Below are 12,654 nucleotides of genomic sequence, written 5' to 3'. Positions count from 1 at the left end.
CAACACCACCTCCTCCGCCTGCCTGGCGGCCCTCGCTCCCGCCGGCGAGCATGGCGACCCACAAGCTGGTCCTTCTCTGAGCATCCTCCCAACAGCTCTCTCTACATCACGCTTGTAACCATGCTGCCACTTCCAGCACCAAGCTGCATTGTACATCAATACAATGTATAAAGAGAGCACATTGTGAGTTTCCTTTCTCCATCCCATCCTGAGTGTGAACCAAACATCTATTACCCCACAACTCCAACATTCCCGTAAATTTGGTTTTAATATATTGAATTAATACTGATTTCCTCAGCTATTTCCTCCCTGAAATGATATTAGAATTTTATATACAATTATACCATATATATTAATGTTACATAACTTTGCCATAAAAATATCTTAAATTTAATTTACGATTTATGCTTTATGTAAATTTTATCTAGTGATAGCCAAAAATAACATGATTTTAAACACTTTTAACCTGCCCTCACCATGTACAACAGCTCAAGCTATTAGATATTTAAACACATATCCTGGAACTATAAGATCGACAATATCACCGAGATTTACTTGCAGCTTGAGAAGTATACCCTGAAAAGTAAAAATCAATAATAATAATAAATCCCTAGCGATAGTTTGCTGATGAAATGAGTATGAGGTGGTTATTCACAAATCATCATCTTACCCCTGTACGGACAGGATGGCTGGTTATTGTGTTGTTTGTTTGTTTGATAAATACATCGCTCTTTATTCAATCTATACTGGACAAATCTTTGCTGCTGACGCAGTTATTTCAAATCAAGAACCTTCCGATATGATTATGAGTAGTTCTGTGAGCTCCAAGAATGGTCGAAGAAATGGCAGCTGAGATTCAATGTCACGAAGTGTAAGAGGATGCACCTGGGGCGTACCAACGGTAAGGAGGCGTATCATATGTCCCAACGGGATGAAGAAACTGCACTATTTGAGACTGAATGTGAGAAGGACCTAAGTGTGTATGTTGACAATGCGCTGAAGTTTTCGGACCATTGCGAGAAGAAGGTAAATCAGGCAAATAAATTATCGTCCCTCGTAACGATCTTCAAGAGTGGAGTGCTTCCCCATTTGGAGTACTGTCACCCCGCTCTGGTCCCCAAGATATGCTAGGGACTGTCAGTTGGTTGAAAATGTTCAAAGGAGGGCCACCAGACTGGAGCCTGCACTTCGGCACCTCAACCACCCTGAGAGATTGGAGCGCCTGAACTTGCCTAGCTTATACTACAGACGGGCAAGGAGTGACCTAATTGAGGTGTATAAGCATCTCAAGGGGCACTACTCAGTCGAGTGTCCTTACTTGGAGCTGGCGGACGCTCGCCCCACAAGGGGTCACAGCTCAAGATTGAAGAAGCTGCAAGTCCAGAAAACTGTGAGGGCAAACTTTTTCAGAGTGAGAGTTGTGAACTCTTGGAACAATCTACCAGAAAGTGTTGTGACGGCACCGAGTGTGAGCTCTTTCAAGACCAGACTTGACCAACACTGGAGCAGGTTCAGGTACATTCAGGAGCCAGTGCATGCCCAGTACTTGCCAACAGTGCGTAACAGAGACGTGACCGATCGCCCAAGCGGCTAACGAGCCGATCAGTGGCGAAGAGGATAAAAGTAAAAAGTTAAAGTAAGAATGAGCTACAGAAGCGCATCTGTGGAACATGTGGCAAATACTTTGCCTCAGTCAAATCCATGACTTCACATATTAAGAAGCACTGCTCGAGTCGCAGTAGACAGTCTGGTGTGAGTGCTCCAACAGAAAGGCTGCGACCTCAAAGACTAGCAAGGGAATTCATGTGTGTTGTCTAGTACCTGGAAAAAGAAGAGTATGAGTGGCACATGGAGGAAGAAATGGATACTGAGGGACTTGAAATGCCAACTGAGATCAAGGCTAACAAAGGAACACCAATCATGACTGTACAGAGTAGAGAACCAGTGTGGCAGGAAGACTGTTAGATTTGGGACAACACCCAGCAGGGGTGACACATGAACCACCCCTGCTGGACACTTAAATATTTACACTGAGAACTGAGTTTTCAGAAATATATATATATTTTTTTTGACATGCAAACAATATATCAGGAATATATTACATAAAACATATTTGCTCTTATTATTAACGTTGTATTACAAGCTTTCACGTTTATAAAAAAAAGAATATGCATATATTTGACAATGTATAAAAATAACTCAGTACTGTATTAAGGACTTCCAAAGATTACATCTGTATTATTTCGGCTTCTTTATTTTTTTTACTGTTACATACGACTTCTTCTGACACCCCCACCCCCCTGTAACTCACTAACACCTAGCTCACAACCTCCCCCCCCACTCCCGTCTGCGTTACGTAATTTTGTAATGACCCGTAACACCTGAGATTTTAATGAATATCCTCGAGGTATTAAAGCATTATAGTAGGTTTTAATATTCATTCATTGAGTATTATTATTCGAAATTGAAGTTGGCCTCATTAAGAATAAAACCTTTGTAGAGATGTGTGAAATAAAGACAAAATATAGATTTCAGATTTGCCCCCGAGGGGGCTTGGTGCCGTGACCAGGATGAGAAGACAAAATATACATAACCTAAAATAAAATGGCTGAGGTGGCAACTCGTGTGAGGTAATCACTAATGTTAAAAATATATACGAACATTGTAAAATTATTTTGTCTGGCTATATTAACTACCTAAAGAAATTCTGATCTAATTAAAAACATTATAAGATTTATTTGTTAGTTTAAATTAAGGTGAGTGACTTATTTACTTTAAAATAGATACAAAATCTATCAGTGTTTCCCTCTCCCAGCTTTCATGTCTTATCCTTGGTTTAATCGGCTTTCTGTATATCATTGCTCATTTACCTATACTTTGAACAAATATAAACCATATATTTTAATGATTATCTGTCACTATATCTCTCTACAATAATACTTTAGTCTTCGTCGTGGTATACCTTCAACATTATTTACATTGCCTGGCATATAAACACGTGAAGCCCCGGCCAGTCACACCAGTAGCCCAGTCCTACTAAAGGGGAAAGCTGTATCACCTTGTCTATCGAGGCTTTTCATCAGCCATGGCTAAACTCAAGATCAAAGTGGTGTATTGGTGAGTGATAAGATTATTGTCCGTCTTCTACAATAACCGCAGCATTAGATGAGGTTTTAGATGGTATATAAGTGAGGAAATCCATAGTAGTTTAGACTAGGTCATGAGCTTGTGTTTGACTATTACATAACAGAAATGTATTATTGTCTGCATGTCGGTCTGTGTAAAGTTTAGACTCTAAACTTAGCAGTGTAATAATAGCTTTATAAAATATCTCCTGTTATTATATGGAGTGTATGTATGTGAACTGTATGGTGGGGGATTGAGGCCCCGATTCTCACATCTTGGGTAGCTACGTATTGATTAATGAACACTTGGTAAAATAGGCGTCATAATTGTAATAATAAGCTTTTTAACATCTTTCGTGGGTAAATATAAGATTTTAACATTTCGTGAGTAATAATACGCTGTAACATATTTCGTGGGTAATAATAAGTTTATAACATTTCAGGAGTAATAATAAGTTTATAACATTTCATTAGTAATAATAAGCTTTAATATATTTCGTGAGTAATAATAAGCTTTTAACATGTTTCGTGGGTTAATTCAACTGACTGTTAGCCATTGTGTGTATGGTGAACCAATACACAACTCGAAAAGTTCAAGAATACTTTACTTACTTCATTATATTCATCACCCATGGTCAGCTCACTAGCAGGTCAGGCAGTCGGTCTGTTCACTGATACACACTTAGCATGTACAGGACTGGATATGTGTGGACTCTTCACTGTGCCAGTGTTGGTAGAGCCTACAGCAGAGCCCTCGGCGCCGCCACAACATTCTCTGGCATTTATTGTACTCCAAGAATTCACATATTTTACTCCAAAGAATTTAACTCTTGGCAAATTTCTGTACCCGAGTCTGTGATATCATCTTGAACCAGTAACTGACCACTTTTTGTGATCTTTTATTACGTTTTATTATCAAATCTTTGACTTGGTAGCTTTTCGAGCGCTGGTGAATTCTTTAGAACTGGCGCTTTTGAGAAACAAAAGACTACCAATTATTATTATTATTATTATCATCATCAATTCAGTAATGTTTTGGCTGGCTCAGTGGTTAATATGTTTCTGTAAGTAAATTATTATTTATAAGAGAAAAAAAGTTAATTTATCTTCGTTCTATACGGTAAGTATCTTTTTTATTTCTACACCAAGTTACTTCAGCTTACCCTTCATGCATTGAATGCCTGTACAGTAATTATTTCAGTAGGTACACGAGTCATCTACCCCAGTACTCTTGATCCTCTGCCTCTTCAAGTCCTCTTAACAGAAGATTGAATACACTACACGACAGTAGAAGAGGCATATACAGGTAGTACTCAAGTTATCCATAGAGTATCTGGTGCTACTATAGCGTACATTCTACAAAGATAACTTTAGTCTAACTTAACCTAATCTTACTAACTTGACCTGATCTAACATATCCTTACCTGACCTAGGCCTATCCTAATCTAACTTGGCCTGACCTAACTTAACCTAACCATCTTGTAGACTGCACGCTATAGTAGTACTCGATACCTTAGTGATCACAGCCTTTCATCAAAGAGTGTAGTAGACCTCGAGTGACCAATATAAAAAATAGGTCTTATGAGAAGGTCGGTCCGTCCCTCGTAACAATCTTCAAGAGCGAGGTGCTTCCCGGCCTAGAGTACTGTAACCCTGTCTGGTCCCCAAGATATGCTAGGGACTGTCAGTTGTTTGAAAATATCCCGAGGAGAGCCACCAGACTGGTAATGGCACTTTGGCTCATCAACTACTCAGAGAGATTAGTGCACCTGCAATTGCCTATTTTATACTACAGACGGGCAAGGGGGGAACCTAATTGAGTTGTATAAACATATCAGGGGGCACTACTCAGTCAAGTGTCCTTACTTGAAGCTGGCGGACGCTCGCCCCACAAGGGGTCACAGCTCAAGGTTGAAGAAGCCGCAAGTCCAGAAAACTGTGAGGGCAAACTTTTTTGGAGTGAGAGTTGTGAACTCTTGGAACAATCTACCAGAGTGTGTTGTGACGGCACCGAGTGTGAGCTCTTTCAAGACAAGACTTGACAAGCATTGGATACATTCAGGAGCCAGTGCATGCCAACAGTGCATAACACGTGACCGATCGCCCAAGAGGCTAACAAGTTGATCAGTGGTGAAGAGGATAAAGGTAAAGTAAAAAAAGTAACATGGTTCAGGTACTATGCATTCAAGAGTCCATACATGCCCAATACTGTACTTGTCAACAGTGTGTAGCGGAGACATGCCCAATACTTGCCAGGAGTGTGTAACAGAAGTGACCGACAGCCCTAACAGCTAGTGAGCCGATCAGTGGCACAGAGGGTACAGTAATTAAGTAAGTGAACTAATACTTTTTTGCTTACAGCGGTGCCTGAGGCTACGCCTCCAAGTTCAGGGCGCTGAAACAGCAACTTGAATCTGAATTTCCTGATCAGCTGGATATTGTGAGTCTTAAAACTTTTTAATGTATCAGTAACAGTTTTATATTTTTGCCATATTTTAATAATTACTGCACTCCCGTTAATAATAATGCCTCCATCATTAGTTGTATGGGGAGATTTACACAATACAGTACTAACTGATAGGTGGTGGTGAAATAACATACAGTACAGTCTACCCAAGTTGACAGTTGTTCTTTAAGTCTATAATATTGTAACAATCTCTTTAATGAGACAGAGAATGCAATTGAATTATTCTGTCATAGGGCAAACTATGTATGGCACCAGTGGTGGACTGAGTCATAAATTTCTTAACGGGAAAACTTGTAAAGGGGCCCATTCAAAAGGGTCCAAAAGGGCCCACTTAATCCCAAAACGTAGTCAAAGGAGCTATCACTTTGGGGCCCACCGGGAAATTTCTCGGTTTCCCGCTGGGCCAGTCCGCCACTGTATGGTACTGTACTGGGAAGTGGGGATATATATTCTTTAAAACCATTTAAGTGATGATAAATACATGTTAAATCTTTATTTTGTATTTACAGGCTAGTGAAGGAACACCTCAAATGACTGGCTACTTTGAAGTCACTGTTGGAGACAAACTTGTTCACACAAAGAAGGTAATTACTGTACTGTACTCTCCCCATATACTGTACTGTATGTACTATACTGACATCACTTATATGGTTGTTTGTGTGTGTGGTTCAAGGACATTTTGTCACCTAACCTGACCATGGCTTCATTGCCTGCAAAATAAAGACATTATTATGTAAGAATAGTAATTATAACACCGTATTCAGTAGACCGGTGATCAAATGTCCACAGTACTGTATTCATTACCATTTTGATTTTCAGGCTGTAATTCAGTGTTGTTCTGTCGCCATTAAGAACTGGTTCTTATCCACAAATTAATAGTCATGAAATAGCCTTTGCTAGTTTTAGTATGAGAATTGTTTGATAAAAAAAAAGTGGTGAATTAATTTACATATACTATACTGTACAGGAATAAGTATACACACTGTAGCCTTAAGGTCCAGAAATGGTCTGGTAATGTTGAAACTGTGCATCCAGACTCTTGATGAAACTCGGCTCCCTCCCACCTGTTATCTCTAACTATTTTCTGTTTCTCTTTCTTTATTCTTCTACTTTCTCCTCTTCCTTCCTTTACTAATCAAAACATCAGTAAAAAAAAGTAGGGTAAGACAAAAAGTGGGGGAGGAGGAGGGAGCTGTACGATAACTGCAATCCCATTCGGCAACAAGTTTACTACCATTGATACAATATATTACTTGTAATACAAACACAAGTCACTAGTAAAACATTCACAAATAACGTATATGTAGGAATAAAACATAAATTACAGGTCATTTTGTCTGTTCTGTTCAGGACAGTGTTACCAGATATTTTGTCTCAAACACGAACCGTTGGTGTATACTTATTCTTGTGGCCGACTGTACATAGATCATCGGGAACATTTTATCTCAAACATATTATTCCTTTTAACGTTAATACAAATACACACACTATAGTTATAATAAATCCCCCAACATTTTCTGCGAGATATAATGTTGAGTCTTGTTCCAGCCATCAGTTGAGGTTTTAAGAAGTTAGATATTGACAGGTGAAAATTGAAAGAGGGTTGGCATGACTGCCCATTAGGGACATTGAGGATACGGCACACTGTATACTAAGCCTTCCGGTACACATGGAGGCAGTATTGCCGGTACTACACTACACTTTCCCAAGTTGTAAATTTAGGTATCCATTTACAGCTGGGAGTACAGTATTGTACTCTAGAATCAAACTACCGACCCCTTGAACAGGAGGCGAACGCTGTATCCAACACAAAAGATGAGAACATTATCATTTAATGCACTGGACCTCTACAGCCTCTCTTTTCTTGGTGATGAATGTTATTCTTTTTGCCCAGGGTGGTGACGGTTATGTCGACAATGAGAAGAAGTATAACAAGATCGCCGATGCTGTCCATGATGCCCTGGGCGACTAAATAGTTACATACCTGGGCCCCTCTCATCTCTGGTATGGCTTATAAAATATTTCTAAATATTGTAGGTTATAAGTTTTATAGATGTGTTCTCCCCTTCCATAATAAGGCTGTAAAATCTTCGTTAACCCTAACACAAGCAGGACTTGTACAAATTAAAATTTGCAAGCCCTTAAAAATAAATAAATAAAATCCAACATTGGCATTTAATGGGTATACTGTATAGGAAGCTTATAATAGACACATTATTGGAAACATAGATAAATGGAAAATACACTGAAAAATTTTATAAAGAAAAATACTGTAAAATTAAAATGCACCGATCTACTCCACGTGATGATCCTACCAAGTTACCTTGATGAATATTTCGCATTCTCAAACTGACCATTTGAATATGGACAAGAAATAGTGACGGTTGGGGCCCGAAGTTGACACGTTGAGAGATGACGAGAGATGATCATCAGTGTGCAGGCGGAGACAACTGATTGTAGGGGGCGGTCATTAATCCGGGAGAGACCAATTGTAACTTGGGGATAGGGTATAAGTATGACTACTTCGTTAAAGTGAATGATTTTAATATGAGACGTCGTAACTCGCGGGTAACCTGTAATTAAATGGATACATTAAAACAAAAAAGTAAGTTAGGACTCGTCAAAATTGGAGTGAAGATAGTGTGTCAAGACCAGAGATGTGGGGGTGGTGGGTTACCTCATCATGGAGGCAGGACTCGGCCACTTCATCTGAAGTTGGTGACTGAACTTTTGAATTTTATCGGCTAGTTGATGGAGTCACTTCAGAGAAAGTGGATTAAGAACAAGGCTTGAAAGTGTGAAGAGAAGTTGGAATAGTTTTGTTTCAATGAACTACCTTTACATCCTCCAGTGCATGACCATCATTTGTGCTGCACTCCATATTTGGATGATCTTTCAGCATAATTACAGTACTTTTGTTTCTTCAAAACAGAAAATTACTGCTAATATATTGGTTTACACAGTTGACAGAGGTAACCCAAGTGCACCAGAAATACCAACTGAACATCCCCAATGTAAGCTTGACAATATCTTAGCAGGAATGTTTGCTGGAGTAGATGGTCATTTTCCACTCCTATTGTAAGGTTTGGGGTTAGTTTTAAGAAAATTACCAACAACAGAAGTCACTGTATCACTTGATATGAAGGACAGATCCCTGACCTCGTGCGTACTGAATCCTATTTAATGGAGAGGTGCGGTCAGAGGTAGCTTATGAAATTTGGAATACAGGTAGAAATACAGATCAATGAAAATATGTAGTGCATAGTGAAAAGTTTTTACTAATTTATGAATCTTATCTACAGAAATACATATACTATATAGTAGGGGTACATGTAGTTGGACTGCCAGTACACTGAAACATGTGATAGATGTGTTATGTTATTTTTCCTAAAACTAATTGACATATAATGAAACAGATATGGTGGTGACAGTCCTGGTGGCATGACTACAAAGGATGAAGCAGTTAGCTGAAAGCCTCTTGAGGACTGGCTCACTGTGGAAGGAAGTGTGTGCCTGCCATATATATGCTGGGGTGGTCTCCAGTGTGTGAGAGAGAGAGAGGAGGCCACTCACTGTGTCGTCTCATGTTCATTAGTGCAGATGTTACATTAAACTCTTTTTACTAAAATTTCAACTCTGCAATATGTTTATTTTAATTAGATTTTGTAATTTAAATAAACACATTTTAAACAAAACCATTTATGTAAATTTGAAGTAGTGTAAGTTTTACAGCTCATAAAGGCAACACATTACCTTGCAAAATAAATATATTTTGAGAATCTGTACTTTTATAAACAAGTCTTCCTTTTCGTGTATTGCGAGACGTGTTTGGTTTCGTTTGATGTTTGTAAACAAATTTCTAGATAATACATACCGGTATTGATATTCTTATAAATTTGGAATTTTTTATTTGGTATAAAATAGATAAGGTAAGTGTTACACAGGTTTGAAACTACTGTACTGTAAATGACATTTACCAAAGAGATGAAAAAATATTTTAAGATTCAGAGTTCATGTGAATAGTCGGCCCTCAAAATAGCATAATTTGATACACCGATTTTAATATAACACAGAACCTTAAATTATTGTACTGTATTCATTATCATTACACAACTGAAGAAATTCTGTAGAAGATAAAACAAGGAAAAATGAGCACTGTATATCTTGACTGTAACTATCATCCTCTTCAGCAGTGTGAGGAGGACCATAGGTTATAGTCAATATAGTGCTGTTATTACATTTTCAAATTATCCATAAAATATTATTTCCAGTTCCTCCATATATTGTACTGTAAAAAGCAGAAGGAATGTTCAACAAAAATGAGTAACACCCGGATCAATAAATTTTCCAGAATGAAATACCCGATACAATATATACTGTACAAGTAATAATCATTGTATAAAAGCTGTCCAGTATTTCTGATGAGTAGCCAATACTGCACTTGAGCCCAAAGCAGTGGGTACAGTATATCCTTAGTCTGACACACACTACCAGGCTGCAAATACTACCTACCAGTGGCATGTGGTGGGTATTGAAATAGGGTGTGCTGAGCATTATAATAAGGTAAAGACTAAACTTTAAGTTGTATAAAGTAAATTACATACTTATAAAAGGTAGTATACTATGCATATAAACAGCACAGAGAAATGCAAAATAGAAGAAAATTATTGTGGAAGTGTACATATATCAGCAGTGCAATTTAAACAAAAATAAATTTTACTTACCCATTTTATTTATACAGTAATTCTATTCTTTTTGGCGATGTAAACTGCATTATAACGTCATCAAAAATGAGCCTTTGTCTTAATTCCGTGAGTAAATCCTTTTCAACAGTATTTCCCATTGTGTAACAAGGGTGAAAATTATGTTAAAGTATCTAAATTAAATTGCACAATGAGCTTTAAACACTTTGTAAATCAAAGGAAAGAAATATATTTTCACATTCACAGTAAACGGAAACGAAATACAGAGCAACACTTCCTCCGCTGGTTGCTACTGGCTGGCCGCTCGACTTCACTTGCTATAAACCCTGTCTCTCCCTGCCTCGGTACCCCCATCTGGTACAACTACCCAAAGTGTGCGGTGACAGCTCCACTCAACTGCAGGCTCTGCAGCTAATAGAGCGCCAACGGGAAAGCCAAGAAACAACAGTTGAGGTTAACACTGTTAATACATGTAAAATGTCATGTATATTTATTTACATTAAATAAAAGTATTAAATCATTATTTCATGACTTCTGTGGGTGTGCGGAGCACACCCTGAATATGTGCCCCTGCTACCTAAGTGTTACTTAACTATACCAGTGACCCTCGGGTTATGGACATTCCGCTTGCAAACATTCAACTTTATTAATGAACTTCCCAAAAGGCTGTGACAAATTTGCCGGGAGCTGATGTCGGGATACGAACGCTTTCTCCGGTTACAAACAAACAACTGAGCACGTTTATGAAGAACATAGTTTTTGCCACCTCAGTGAGCATCGGTCCCCATTATTTGTTGTTGACAAGACCGTGCATTGTCTACTGTTGCCTTTTTTAACCCCATCCATGGCTGATAAGCATAAAAGTGGACTTTCTAATGGTTCTCAGAGTGCCAAGAAACGTAAGACTGACCATGGTGCAGTCGACAGCAACAAGTAATTAGAGAAGTTCCCAGCAAAGTCACCTCCAAAGTCGTCTTCCATACCCATGTCATCTCCACTGTAACTGGCCATCACCCACTCCAGCAAAGACCACTTCCAGGATCCAAGGTAAAATTTTCTCTTCAGTTCCAGAAATTGCCCATTACATCATCTCTCGAATCCGGAAAAATTTCCTCCTCCCCCGGAATTTTCCAGGTAACGGAAAAATTTTCTCGGAATTTACAGAAAATGTGCCCGATTTTCATCTCCCAAACCCGGAAAATACTCCCCCAGCCCCGGAATTTTCTGGGTACCGGGAAAATTTTCTCAGAATTTTTCCGGAAAATGTGCCCCTCAGAAAAACTCCCCAATTCCGGAATTTTCCGGGTTTGGGAACGATTTTCCGAGAAAATTTCAATTCCAGTTATCGGAGAATTCCGGGTTTGAGGGATTCCGACTAACAGAGATATTACTGTACGTATATGTACTGTACCAAGGCATGTGCACCCAGGAATACTCTCTCCCTTTCTAAGCTCATATAAGTGACTGAATGATGGTTCTGAGCCATCTAAGGCCTATGCCATCTACATTAAGAGTGAAAACTTTCCCCAAATTTCCCAACTAAAAAACAAGGGAGTGTAGTATTAAACAGTGACTTCGTTTGAGCAACCTGTAGAGTTGAGATGGAAGAGAGGCAGCACAATGCCCTCATAGTTTGACCAGCCACGAGGAAGAGTTTTAACACCATTTCGCACATGCAGTAAACCCTCGTTTAACCGACCCACCACCCGTGGGTCAGATGTTTACCGTATTAGCGACTGTTAAACATGGCAATGTAGCGTTGGAAGCGGCAGTGTTGCAAGTGCAGCAGCCGAGCATGTGGTGAGCTAACTGTTGGAAGAAATTGTTAATTGATACTGATGAAGATTTTTATTTTGAAGGCTTTGAGGCAAGTGATTACCACAATGCTCTAGTAACTGGAGGTGAGACTGAAGTGACACAAAAAGATGTTGAAGAATGACTTGAAACTGATGAGGGTGATCCAGGCTTTCAAGTTTTAACAGGTGAAGAAATAGCAGATAGTGTTATGTTACTTGACGATGAAGTTGAAGAAGAGGAGATAGAAATTAAGACTATAAAATTATCTACAGCCTGAGAATATTGTGATGGAATAATAGATTATATCAACTCTACACCAGATTCTGCCATACAAGAAGCTTACACAATTGAAAATTCACAACTTCAAGCCAAGGCCTAGTCGGACACCTACACCATCAGGTGTAAGCACTCCCAGCACATCAAAGTCGGACAAAGTTCCCCTAAGCACATCAACCACAAATCCAGGTGGAGTCTTCTTCAGAATAAGTACTCCTGTACTGTAGTAAGTTCATTTGTTTACGACAGAGAAAACGAGTGAACAGTGAGTGAGATGATTGTACAG

General features: G+C 38.9%; 1 long non-coding RNA gene across 1 annotated transcript; it reads left to right on the top strand.

Moving 5' to 3' along the window:
- The first annotated feature begins 2,985 nt into the window (after nt 1-2,985).
- Nucleotides 2,986-9,371, top strand: LOC121873694. Its single transcript, XR_006090296.1, has 5 exons — nt 2,986-3,117; nt 5,487-5,565; nt 6,102-6,176; nt 7,487-7,596; nt 9,009-9,371. It is a non-coding gene; the product is annotated as an uncharacterized LOC121873694 (long non-coding RNA).
- The last annotated feature ends 3,283 nt before the right edge of the window (nt 9,372-12,654 follow it).

Source organism: Homarus americanus, unplaced genomic scaffold (assembly GCF_018991925.1).
Source record: "Homarus americanus isolate GMGI-L3 unplaced genomic scaffold, GMGI_Hamer_2.0 scaffold55640, whole genome shotgun sequence".
NCBI classification, from domain to species: Eukaryota; Metazoa; Arthropoda; class Malacostraca; order Decapoda; family Nephropidae; genus Homarus; species Homarus americanus.
The sequence above is the reverse complement of the archived record's forward strand: the minus strand, read 5'-3'. Positions and strand labels throughout refer to the sequence as shown.